The sequence below is a fragment of the Pogoniulus pusillus genome, chromosome 6 (assembly GCF_015220805.1).
Source record: "Pogoniulus pusillus isolate bPogPus1 chromosome 6, bPogPus1.pri, whole genome shotgun sequence".
Classification (NCBI taxonomy): domain Eukaryota; kingdom Metazoa; phylum Chordata; class Aves; order Piciformes; family Lybiidae; genus Pogoniulus; species Pogoniulus pusillus.
Window position 1 is genome coordinate 11,250,160 of NC_087269.1, and position 10,994 is coordinate 11,261,153.

Below are 10,994 nucleotides of genomic sequence, written 5' to 3' on the forward strand. Positions count from 1 at the left end.
ACTGAGAAATTCTCAAGGTTGCTTTGGCTGAGGTGCTGTGTAAGTGCAAACATTTTTTATTAACAGACAATTCATGCACATAATTATAAAACAAAAGGTTCCCACTATAAAGTGGTTACATTATTCAGTATATCCATATTACAGCCACAGCAAAGCTGCACGTATAGGTTCTGTTTGGAATCATAAGAATAGATGCTACATTATACTACAGACTCTTGCACATTATTCTTTGTGAGATATCCAGTGTGGAGTACTCAAGGTTGAAAAAAACCCCTGTCATTCAGTTAAAAGCCTGGGCTAGATGCACTAGTATTTTGTGAAAATGTAAGTAAAGCAGGTTCATCAAAAGGATCATGAGAAAATGACATTATTTTTGCTGGGGAAGAGGATAGTTTAAAAATAAAAATCAACCACCTGAACAGCATCTCTGCTTTATCTGATTTCAAATTCTAAGCAGCAGAAGGGTTATTCTCTCCTTTAAATGCAAAACCTCAGGAAAAAAAAAGGATATCATTCTTGTGAAAAAACCCATCCCTAAATGTCATAAAATATTACTCAGTAATCTGTCAAATCATTCACACTGAAGGCTGCTGTAGTCCAGCTTGAGTTCAATCTAAAGTGAAATTAGTCCTCATGTTTCTTCTTTCTGGGTCAGACTTTCATTCCATGTGGGTTCTTGTCTCTAGGGATAGGGTGGTTGTGATCAGAGGCATCATTAATGGTGATAAGTGTATAATGGGAAAGGTGAATTTCCAGAGGCACAGAGGACTAAGCAGATATCCAGCTCTCAGTGAGTGCCTTCCATGAATACTCTTTATACTCAAATCTCCTTTTTAATTCTTTTTCAATCCAAACAGCATGTTCCACCTCAATGATTTGTGAAGAACAGCAGGGATAAGTTTTTACCCTATTTGAACATCTGGAAGAGCCCCTTTGCCCCTTCATTCTGTGAATATTTGTAATGGTCCTAGTCATTAGGAGGTGAATCTCTCTGAAATAGATTTACAGTCTTACACGTGACTGCATAGGAGCATCCCTTGTTTTATTTTCTGGACTCTGTGACTTTGTATATCAGCCTGTTCACTGGCAGTGTCTGGGACTGGGAAAATCAGTGGGCTCAATGGTTACAGAGATCACTACCACACTGCATGGGAGTGAAAGGGTGAAAGGCTTCTAGTGTTCACCCAGTAAGGGAGAACACAGTTGGCACAGGGGTTGTAAGTTAGGTTTTCTGAGTCTGAAGCTACTTCTATTCTTCTCAGATGCTAGAGAATCCAACAAGGAGAAGAAATATCCAAACCTACACTTCTCAGCCCTGCAAGGGTAGGAAGAGAGCCTGCAGGCAAGCAATCCTTGGGGTATTAGCAGTACAGTGATCACAGAGCAAGCACAGCCTTCATCTCTAACTTGTGGGTTTTTTTTGTTTTTTTTTATTGCTGAGAGCCACTTGCAAATAGTTTAGCAGGGAAAGGTGCCACCATCTTCATTGTCCATTTAAGTCTTTGCTTCAGGTTGGTAACAAGGGCTTCATTGACTGCCAAGTGCAGTCTGTGTTGTGATGGATATCCTTTCACAAATTATTTCATGTATCAAACTATGCTTAGAGAATGATTGTTATCACACAGGGTGTTGGAAGTATTCTAAAGTGCTACCCACTGACAGTGGTTCCAAGGGCCTTTTATTCATGTTCTGCAGTATATCCCTCTTCTTTCCAGCCTCTCTTTCAGCCATGTTTCTTGGAAGGTGCTTGTGGTTTGAGGGGTTCCAGGTTATTCCAGATCAAATTGTCCCTATTAGGGAATCAGTCTTCCATTTCATTTAGAAGACAGTGCCAGAGATTCATCAGTCTGCCCTGTCTTCCTATACCCTCATCAATGCCCACATCTCTTGATATCCCACCGCCTTGATTCCAAACTTCGTTTTCAGTACCAGAGTTCTATGAAGGCATCACAGATCTAGCCTTGGGCACTGTGGTAAAGGGTTGGACTTGATGATCTGTGAGGTCTCTTCCAACCTTGGTGATACTGTGATACTGTGATCATAAGCAGCCTAGTTTAAATTGACCAGATGAAGTGCTGAGGATATATGGACTTAGTAACCTATGCAAGATACTTCTTTTCTTCCTGATTACCCTCTTTTCTGTAACTCTCTGCATCCCTTTACCATAAGAGCAAGTAAAGCTTCAAACATAATATTTTCCAGACACAGATAATCACTGCCCTCCAGACCTTGCTTACCTAGGTGTTTGTCCTGTTTTCCTTTGTGGTGGTCTTGGGTACTTTTCTTTGAAAGCAAAGTAGGAATCTTGATGTAATTTAGGGAAGAGAGGGGGGAAAAAGCCCAGATTTTTGTATTCATCTGGCTTCATTTGCTCTTAATTGCTGATTGCATCTCTCTTCAAAGACTTGCCAAGGAAAGGAAAAAAATAAGTGAAGAAGTGATCTGTAGGTCATTGCTGCTACGTTGTTTTACTGCTGGTTTTGAAAATTATCCCAAGGAGCAGAAGCATTTAAAAGGGACTTGACACTGAGAAGCCACCACAAAATCACAGAACGTTAGGGGTTGGAAAGGACCTCAAAGGATCATCTAGACCAACCTCTGCAACACTACTGGCACACAGCAAGTCTGCTGTTGTTTAAACAGGTAAGCTGGGGTGACTGAGCATTTGTGAGGGTAGATGTGCATAATGGTTTGCATTGTGAATTTGTTTCTGTATGGACCAAGAAGAAAGAAAACCCTTCTAACAAGAAGGTTTTAGGTTGAGAAGAGTTTTTCAAAGTAGCTTGGATTTTTCTGAAAGACTTTTCATTGCCAACTATTTTTTCATCAGTGCTGTATCCCCCAACAAATACACAAACACATGCAAGCAAATCTGAAAACACCTGGAAGCCAGTCTTAGCTGGCATAAGCTAACAATATAAGGTGGATTATGGACTAATTACTAATTATTTTGATCTATATTTTGAGACGACTTCATTTTGTTAGAAGAGGAAAGGCATGGAAGATGAAAAATGCTGCTTTTCTGAGGGTAGCACAGTGTTTAGGAAAGAGAACTCCAATGCAGAATATAAATAGTAATTAAAAGCAGAGAAAAAGAAGAAATCCAAAGGGTCTGTTGGGAAAGGTAATCCTGAAAGAAGAGAGAATATCAAATCTAGGTTTCTGAATCATAGAATCAACCAGGTTGGAAGAGACCTCCAAGATCTTCCAGTCCAACCTAGCACCCAGCCCTATCCAGTCAACTAGACCATGGCACTGAGTGCCTCATGTAGTCTTTTCTTGAAGACCTCCAGCGACAGTAACTCCACCACCTCCCTGGGCAGCCCATTCCAATGGCAAATCACTCTTCTCTGTGAAGAACTTCCTCCTAAAAGTGGTTCGTTAGGGTTTGTATACTGTGTACATGTGTTCATTGAAAAGTGACTGAGTTTTGCGAAGCTAGGGAGAAAAAAAGTGATTTAGAAATTTCCTTCTGATGAAGATAAAAATTTTCATTTTTACTTGTAAACACTTCTAAGAAGCAATGAGATAAACATAAACAAAAAAAAGTCTCTCTTTCCTTTTGTCCTTCATTCTACCTGAAATATATTTTCTTCTAGGGCAGAAAAACATTTGGACCTATTTAGCAGCATGTGATATAACTACAAAAATGTTTGTGAGGAAAGGAAGGTGGAAATGAACTCCTTCTGAAGCTGCAGGGGAAATTTAGGCAGAGGAAATGCAATTAGCCAACTTGGGAAAAAAAAAGTCAGAGAAAACAGAAATTGCCAGCACTACTTCTGCACGTTGTTTTGACAACCTGAATGGATGCAAGTGGTCAGCACAGTAGTTTTAAGTATAGCTTGGAGGGCTGCAGTAAAACAAAGAAACAAACCTAACCAACTAAACCAAATAGATGCAACAAAATGAGAGGTACTGGTGGGAGAGAGGACTTAGTTATTTCAGCATTTGTCATAGATCTGAGGTACCTGGGGAAGGCAAGTATGTTTTCCAGTCATTCAAAGGGAAATTTGCTTATACTTCAGTGTTCAATTAACGAAAGAATTTACTGAGTCTTAAAAGCTGCATTTAAATAGGACTTTGCATATGTGAGAGAACCTACTCCAATATGCCCACCAATGTTATTCCAGAGTTGGGAATATAAAGAAGTATAGGGAGGTTTCATTTCTTCTACCCGACCACCTTGAGGTGACCTCACTTCTTGCAGTGTTAAGAATATGCCTATTTTAAAAGCTGTTTGTTCTATGTCCCTGAAACGTCTACACAAAAATGTCCTATAATGAGCTAGGGTGGCTACAATAAAAGGATAGGAAAGCAGGGAAAGCGAAAAGGAACAAGAAAATCAAAAGTTCTTTGTAGAATAAGATCTGATTATTATACTGTAGCCTTGTTGAGTAATAATCAGAGTAATTAACATGTTTTGCTCTGATTTTAATTGTGATTGTAGCTGGCATAATTTGAAAACCATACATTTAATTATGTTAAACAAGATCCATTTATCATTCTTAAATTACAGCTCCCAATTTAGTGTAATATTAAGGTCTTTGGTAAAAGTAAGAACAAGATCCATTATAAAGTAGAAATAAGAATGTACAGAGAAGAGTATTGAGTGAATTGGAATGAAAATTTCGAAGAAAAGAATCCAAGCCTGTCCTGGGAATGGTTTACAAGCTTTTAAATGCAAATATATAAAAGCTTTTTATAAGCTGTGGATTTCATTTTTAATCACTATTCCACTGTTTGAGAATCAGCCACATAGGCTCTCACTTGGTTAACATTCATTTTACTAGTCTCAGATCTTGATCCAAAATCTACTGAAGTCAATAAAAGGACTCACTTTGAATGCAAAATTAAATTATTAGCAGGTCAGAAGAACTTCCTCTTGCAATATCCCAGCATTGCTGGATGGAAAACCAGAGCACAGTAAAATATTTAGCAAGGAAGTGAGATTGTCTTTGAGCCTGCAAAGGAGCTGGGATCACAGGCAACATACTAGACTTAATAAGATTCTCTAATGCGTCATTTCAATAGGTGTTAGAACCTGTAAACCTTTCAGGTGTTTCAAAGTGTGGTGGTTTGGCCCTGGCTGGGGGCCAAATGCCCACCAAAGCTGCTCTGTCACACTCCCCTTCTTAAATGGACAGGGGAGAGGGGAAAATATAACAAAAGGCAGTATAAGAGACAATTTAATAACAATAAATGCAGCCACTATGCCACCTGGAAGCAAAACAGAGAGAGAGATGTTAGTCTCTGCTTCCCATCAGCACATGATGCTCAGTCTTGGGAAAGCAGGGCTCTCTATGCTTGGTGCTTCCTCCAGAGGACAGATGCCATGGAAGAATCCCTCAAACTTCCTTCTTTGACTTTGTTCTTATATCTTATCGCATGTCATATGGCATGAAATATCCCTTTGGCCAGTCTGGGCCAGCTGGCTTGGTTGCATCTCCATGGCGTACTCTTGGGGCAGGGAAATGTTGGAATGACGCATCCTGGAGCCCAGCAGTAGTGAAGACTCTGTTGTGTTATCAACACTCAGCTATAGCACTGCAGAGCACAGCACTATAATTGACTCCAGCTCAGCTCAAACCCGCTACAAGAGGCTACTCCCAATACATACAAGCACATATATATATGCTACTCAGATAATGCCATGGATTTCCTGCCAGAGATCTCCTGCATTAAAAAAGATTAATAAAATGAAATATATACAAAATCCTCATGTTAGCTTTGTAGTCAACAATGTACAATAACAGGAAACCAGCACTGCAGTCAGCACCAGACAGTATCCTGTATATCATTCCTAGGTTGTTCTTGTGCTTACCCAAGGGGAGCCAAGTGCAAGAAAAAGAGATTTATGATGTCTTGCAGAATAATCACTATGCTGATGCTCAAAAGAAAATGCCAGTACTGCCACCTGAAATAACAACATTAAAATGCTGGCCAGCCAAGCAACCAGACCTACATATTCAATATGTTATCCATGTTACTCATGTGCCCATTTAGGTAACTTCTGGACTGCCTTTTGTGTGTGTTGAAAAATCTGTTTTTTCTATGTGTATTTAGGTTTTATTTCACATCTGAATGAAATCTGTTGCAATTATTCAGTCTGTATTAAGTTCAAACTTGCTATTGTCTTCTATATCCAATATTATGTATGAGATAAGAAAGGGAACTATTGTGGTCTCTTCTATCCTTAACATGCATCTTTGTAACAGACAAGACTAGGCAACTGATCACAGAACTGCAGAATCACACCAAAACATTCAGGTTGGAAAAGACGCTCAGGATCATCAAGTCCAACTGCTACCCCTGTTCTACAAAGTTCAATCTTAAACCATATCATCAGGCACTACATCCAAATGACTTTTAAACATATCCAGGCTGGAGACTCAACCACGTCCCTAGGCAGCCCCTTCCAATGCCTGACCACTCTTTCCATGAAAAAAATGTTTCCTAATGTCCTGTCTGAGCCTACCCAGGCACAGCTTGAAGCCGTTCCCTCTTGTTCTATTGCTGTTTACCTGTGAGAAGAGACCAGCAGCAGCCTCTCCACAACATTCTTGCGGGTAGCTGATGGAAAGACTAACAAGGTCTAAAAACATTAAATACAGCTATACACCTGTAACACCATTGGTGATACAAGAATCTGAATCCCAGGGTAAACCTTAGCCTTTTGTCTTGTGAAACTGACAGTGTTTTTATCCTCTGAAGGTTTCTGATTCAATTAAAAAGCCACTGAGGATGTGTACATTGGCTAGATCAATGGAAGGTCAGCAGTATATAGGAGGTTGATGGAGGCCAAGAAGCATCACGCTCGTAATTAGATTGAGTAATGTGTGACTGCAATGTTTTATTAATTAAAATAGAGAAATTCTTTTTTTCTCAAGCTGAGCTAAAGTGGATATTTGTGGATGATGTGTATTAATAGTGGCATGGCTTGCAACAATGGGAGCATGTTCTTCACATGAGTAATTTACACAGTGTATTCTAGAGAGAGATAAAGTGTGACGTTGATGGAATGCACACATATATACATGCAGCCACAGGTATACAGATATATATGCCAGAGGAGGAAGGGTGGACCTCTCCTCTGAGTGGTGTTTCAAATTTTCATCCAACAGACATTACTGAGTAGAGGAGAGGGAAGCTCTGTGATGGCTTTGCTGTTGTAAATTAGGTAGAGGCTCGTAGTCATTGCAAGAAAAGCCAGACAGACTTTACAACAGTACATGTGGTTCTAAAGAAGTCTTTTAGGGTTTAGCCTGCCACTGGCCTGTGAGGCATCAAAACACCATTTCTGACTTAGTACCATCGAATTTCTTACACTTGAATTGCTTGTCACTCTTTGAGTATCACAGGTTAGTTGGGTGTTATTCTAACCTGCAGTTGAAAATACCCAGAGGTGTTACCTTGCTTGTTATGGTTTTATTTCACTGTAGACTTTGTGTCTTTTGTGAAGTTGCTGAAGTGAGAATCTGTGAGGGTTTATAGATGCCTAGCTTCCCTGGCTTTGCAAGAGTTAAATAAGAGCTGGATTCCTTCTTTCCTTTACTGTCTAGGCTGAAGTCTGATGTTAGGCTAAATTTCTGACAAGGGTGGGAGACACATGGCAATTGTTCTGAAGGTCTTCTCATTTCCTCTCTCTTGTTAGGGTTTGGGAACTGTAGATTTTTTTTCATCAAAGTCGTGTTAACAGCTACAGCAGTTACTGAGATACTGCTGTAATGAACAGATATATTCATATATACAGCTGTATCCTTTACTGTTAATTTAGTAGTGGTCTGCTTGTATCCACCAACACTTAGATAAATACTGAACCCTGTTCCCCTCTGGCTTCCTCTATACTGCTGTTGAGTGAGCCATGTGCCAGATGTTCTCAACCAGCAAAACTCAGTTTCTGCCTTGCTGATTTCCAAATAAGTCATTGCAAGTACCAGTCCTTGGAGACACTGAGTCCTGTTCTGTGAGTCAGGATTTACTTGCTTTTGAAGTGTTAATACTAGAGAGAAGAAGGTGCCTTCCTTGACTGTGTTAAGAAAGTAAGTTACTATTTTAATATGTTGTTGTGAATTAAGAGGACTGCTGAAGGGCAAAATGGCAGCCTCCTCTTTGATCCAGGTGACTGTCTCTGTAGGTGATGGTCATTAGAAAAGAGGAACAGCTCCATCCATCCTGCAACTCCAGCTGTAGAGAGCCATAAAGGTGGTTTATATCAGGCCAGGCTTTCTATGCAGGCTGTGTCAAAGCCCCACCAATTCTTTTTTTGCATTTGTATGTCTAACACACTGCCTTTCCTGGCTGTCTACAGGGACAATGCTTTTATTCAGGCTTTCAGCATCTCATGTCTCAATTATTGCAGTGTCCCTTCCCCTGACCCTGACAAATGTGGCATGGCCATCGCCAATTCATTCAGAATGCAGCAGCAGAAATCAGACATTTCACTTTCTGCTTCAGCCATATGACATATCGTTTTTAAATGCTGCCTAGCTTATAACACTAAAAATACTGCTGCTGGCCTTCATTTTCCAGATCTCATTACCTTTGCCATACCTCACTGCATATTAGGAGGTCACCTGCTACCTCCAATTAACCTCTGATGCTAGTCTCCACTTCTGCTTGCAGCCTTTTCAATTAAGTGCTTTTATATGGTTTCTCAGTGTGCCCATCATGCATAGGAGGAGATGCTGCTTTCTAGGGAACATGCCTAGAACTACTCTATGCAAATACTTTCCATACTAAAAAGAGGAGGTTCCCTTCCCCCCCCCCCCCCCCCACCTTTTTTTCTTTTAAACTTCTTCTATCATTCACACAAAACCTTGACCATATGTGTGGGTTTAGACTTACTTTTGACTGCCGTTTCACTGTACTTCATACTTCTCTGAACCAAAGACCATGGTTTTGTTGATACTTGCATGTTAATTAGAGCAGCAGACTCCTGGACTGTGATTGGGCTGCCGAGATGCTGAGTTACCACAAGTAATAATTAATGAAGCAGTTGGAAAGAGCTATACAAAATAATGAATCAGGGAGCAGACACTCATCTATCAGCTGGAACAGAAACAAAAGGAAAATGATGGCAAAAGTAAAGGAAACCGAGGAAGGAAGAAAAGAAAGGATGGAGATGAGGTGGGGGAGGGATTGAGAGAGGATTAACGAGAGAGGATTTACAGAAGCACAGGTAGGGGGTTCTTGCAAATGAAGTTATTTTTTGTTTGATGGGTGCACAATGCATTAAATCATTTGCATAACATTCCCAGGCCCTCTGGCTTAATCCTTACTGTTCTGAAAGATTCTTTGTTGGGAGGGGATTAAATTCTCAAAAGAACTTAGGGCCAGGTCTGCAAGTACGGTTAGCACCAAATCTTTTCTTTTCTGGACTGTAGTGGGAGTTACACACCCCATTAGGACTTCAATATTTATCCTTCTCTAGATTTCAGACTTGGCTATTTTTTATGTTAAATTTTGGAAGGTTGATATTCCATTTGTCTGAAATAAGAGATGGAGGACACATAATTTGGGGTCAAAAAGTAGTTGGATATCCTGCTAGGCACCAGTTCTGGCGGAGAATTAAACATTTAATAATTCATTTTTTATTAAGTTGCCAAACTCTACAAAACAAAGCAGTGTTTTTGGACTTTTTATTTTTCAAATTTCATCTTAAAAGTGTCTAAAGTAAGATATTCAGGCTTTCCTGATGGTTTTTCACCTGGAAATGTTTCAAGTGAAATTAGTTTTAGAGAATGTCAGAATATGTGACTTCAAGTTTTTGAAACACAGCCAGTATTTGCAAGAAAAATGTGGTAGATAGTAGGCTGAAGATGAGCCAGCAGTGTGCTCAGGTGGCCAAGAGAGCCAATGGCATCCTGGCCTATATCAGGAACAGTGTGGCCAGTAGGATGAGGGAGGTTATTCTTCCCCTGTACTCAGCACTGGTCAGACCACACCTTGAGTACTGTGTCCAGTTCTGGGCTCCTCGATTCAAGAGAGATATTGAGGCGCTGGAATGTGTCCAGAGAAGGGCGACAAGGCTGGTGAGGGGCCTGGAACACAAAGCCTGTGAGGAGAGGCTGAGGGAGCTGGCCTTTTTTAACCTGGAGAAGAGGAGGCTCAGGGGGGACCTCATTGCTGTCTACAGCTACCTGAAGGGAGGCTGTAGCAGGTGGGGGTTGGTCTCTTATCTCAGGCAACCAGCAACAGAACAAGGGGACACAGTCTTAAGTTGTGCTGGGAGAAGTACAGGCTGGATGTTAGGAGGAAGTTCTTGCCAGAGAGAGTGATTGGCATTGGAATGGGCTGCCCAGGGAGGTGGTGGAGTCACCATCCCTGGAGGTGTTCAAGAGAAGACTGGCTGAGGCACTTAGTGCCATGATCTAGTTGACTGGCTAGGGCTGGGTGCTAGGTTGGCCTGGATGATCTTGGAGGTCTCTTCCAACCTGGTTGATTCTATGATTCTATTTCTACTTGTTAGAAACCAGAACTGTGTATAGATCAGTATAGTTACGAGACGTAGGATCTTCCTCAGATGTCTTGAATGAACTACATCCTGATTATGGCTTTGTGGGAATCTGTCATTTCACTTGCTTTCCTCCTAGTTTTAACTCAGATATGTGGCATTTTCACTGTTTTGCAAGCAATTTTTTTGTGGAAAGGAAAATAGGCAATTAACTAAATGACAGGGAGGCAGTTTTGGTGCAATTGCTACTGTCACCGTAGTATTTGATGGTTTTATTTACTAGCTGCTGCAACTCTCTCAGCTGTTTTTAAACACAGCTCCAATGAAAACCCTTTGGAACTTTTTTGGCTAAGTCAAACCAGCACTAAATTCTCCCAGAGAGCTGATTATTACAAGGTCTTTCAAATCCTGTGCAGTCCTTGCTGTACTCTGGATTCTCTGATAACCCTGCACCTGCTTTTGCTAATTGCAACCTACTCTATTTATAGGATCGTTAGTGTATCCGGACATGGGCTCCCAAACCTGTACACAGGGTGTTTAG

General features: G+C 40.7%; 1 protein-coding gene across 5 annotated transcripts in view; it reads left to right on the plus strand.

The window, feature by feature from the left end:
• Positions 1 to 10,994, plus strand: part of SORCS1 (sortilin related VPS10 domain containing receptor 1) — a 425,391-nt gene that overhangs the window by 251,412 nt on the left and 162,985 nt on the right. The window lies entirely within an intron of this gene.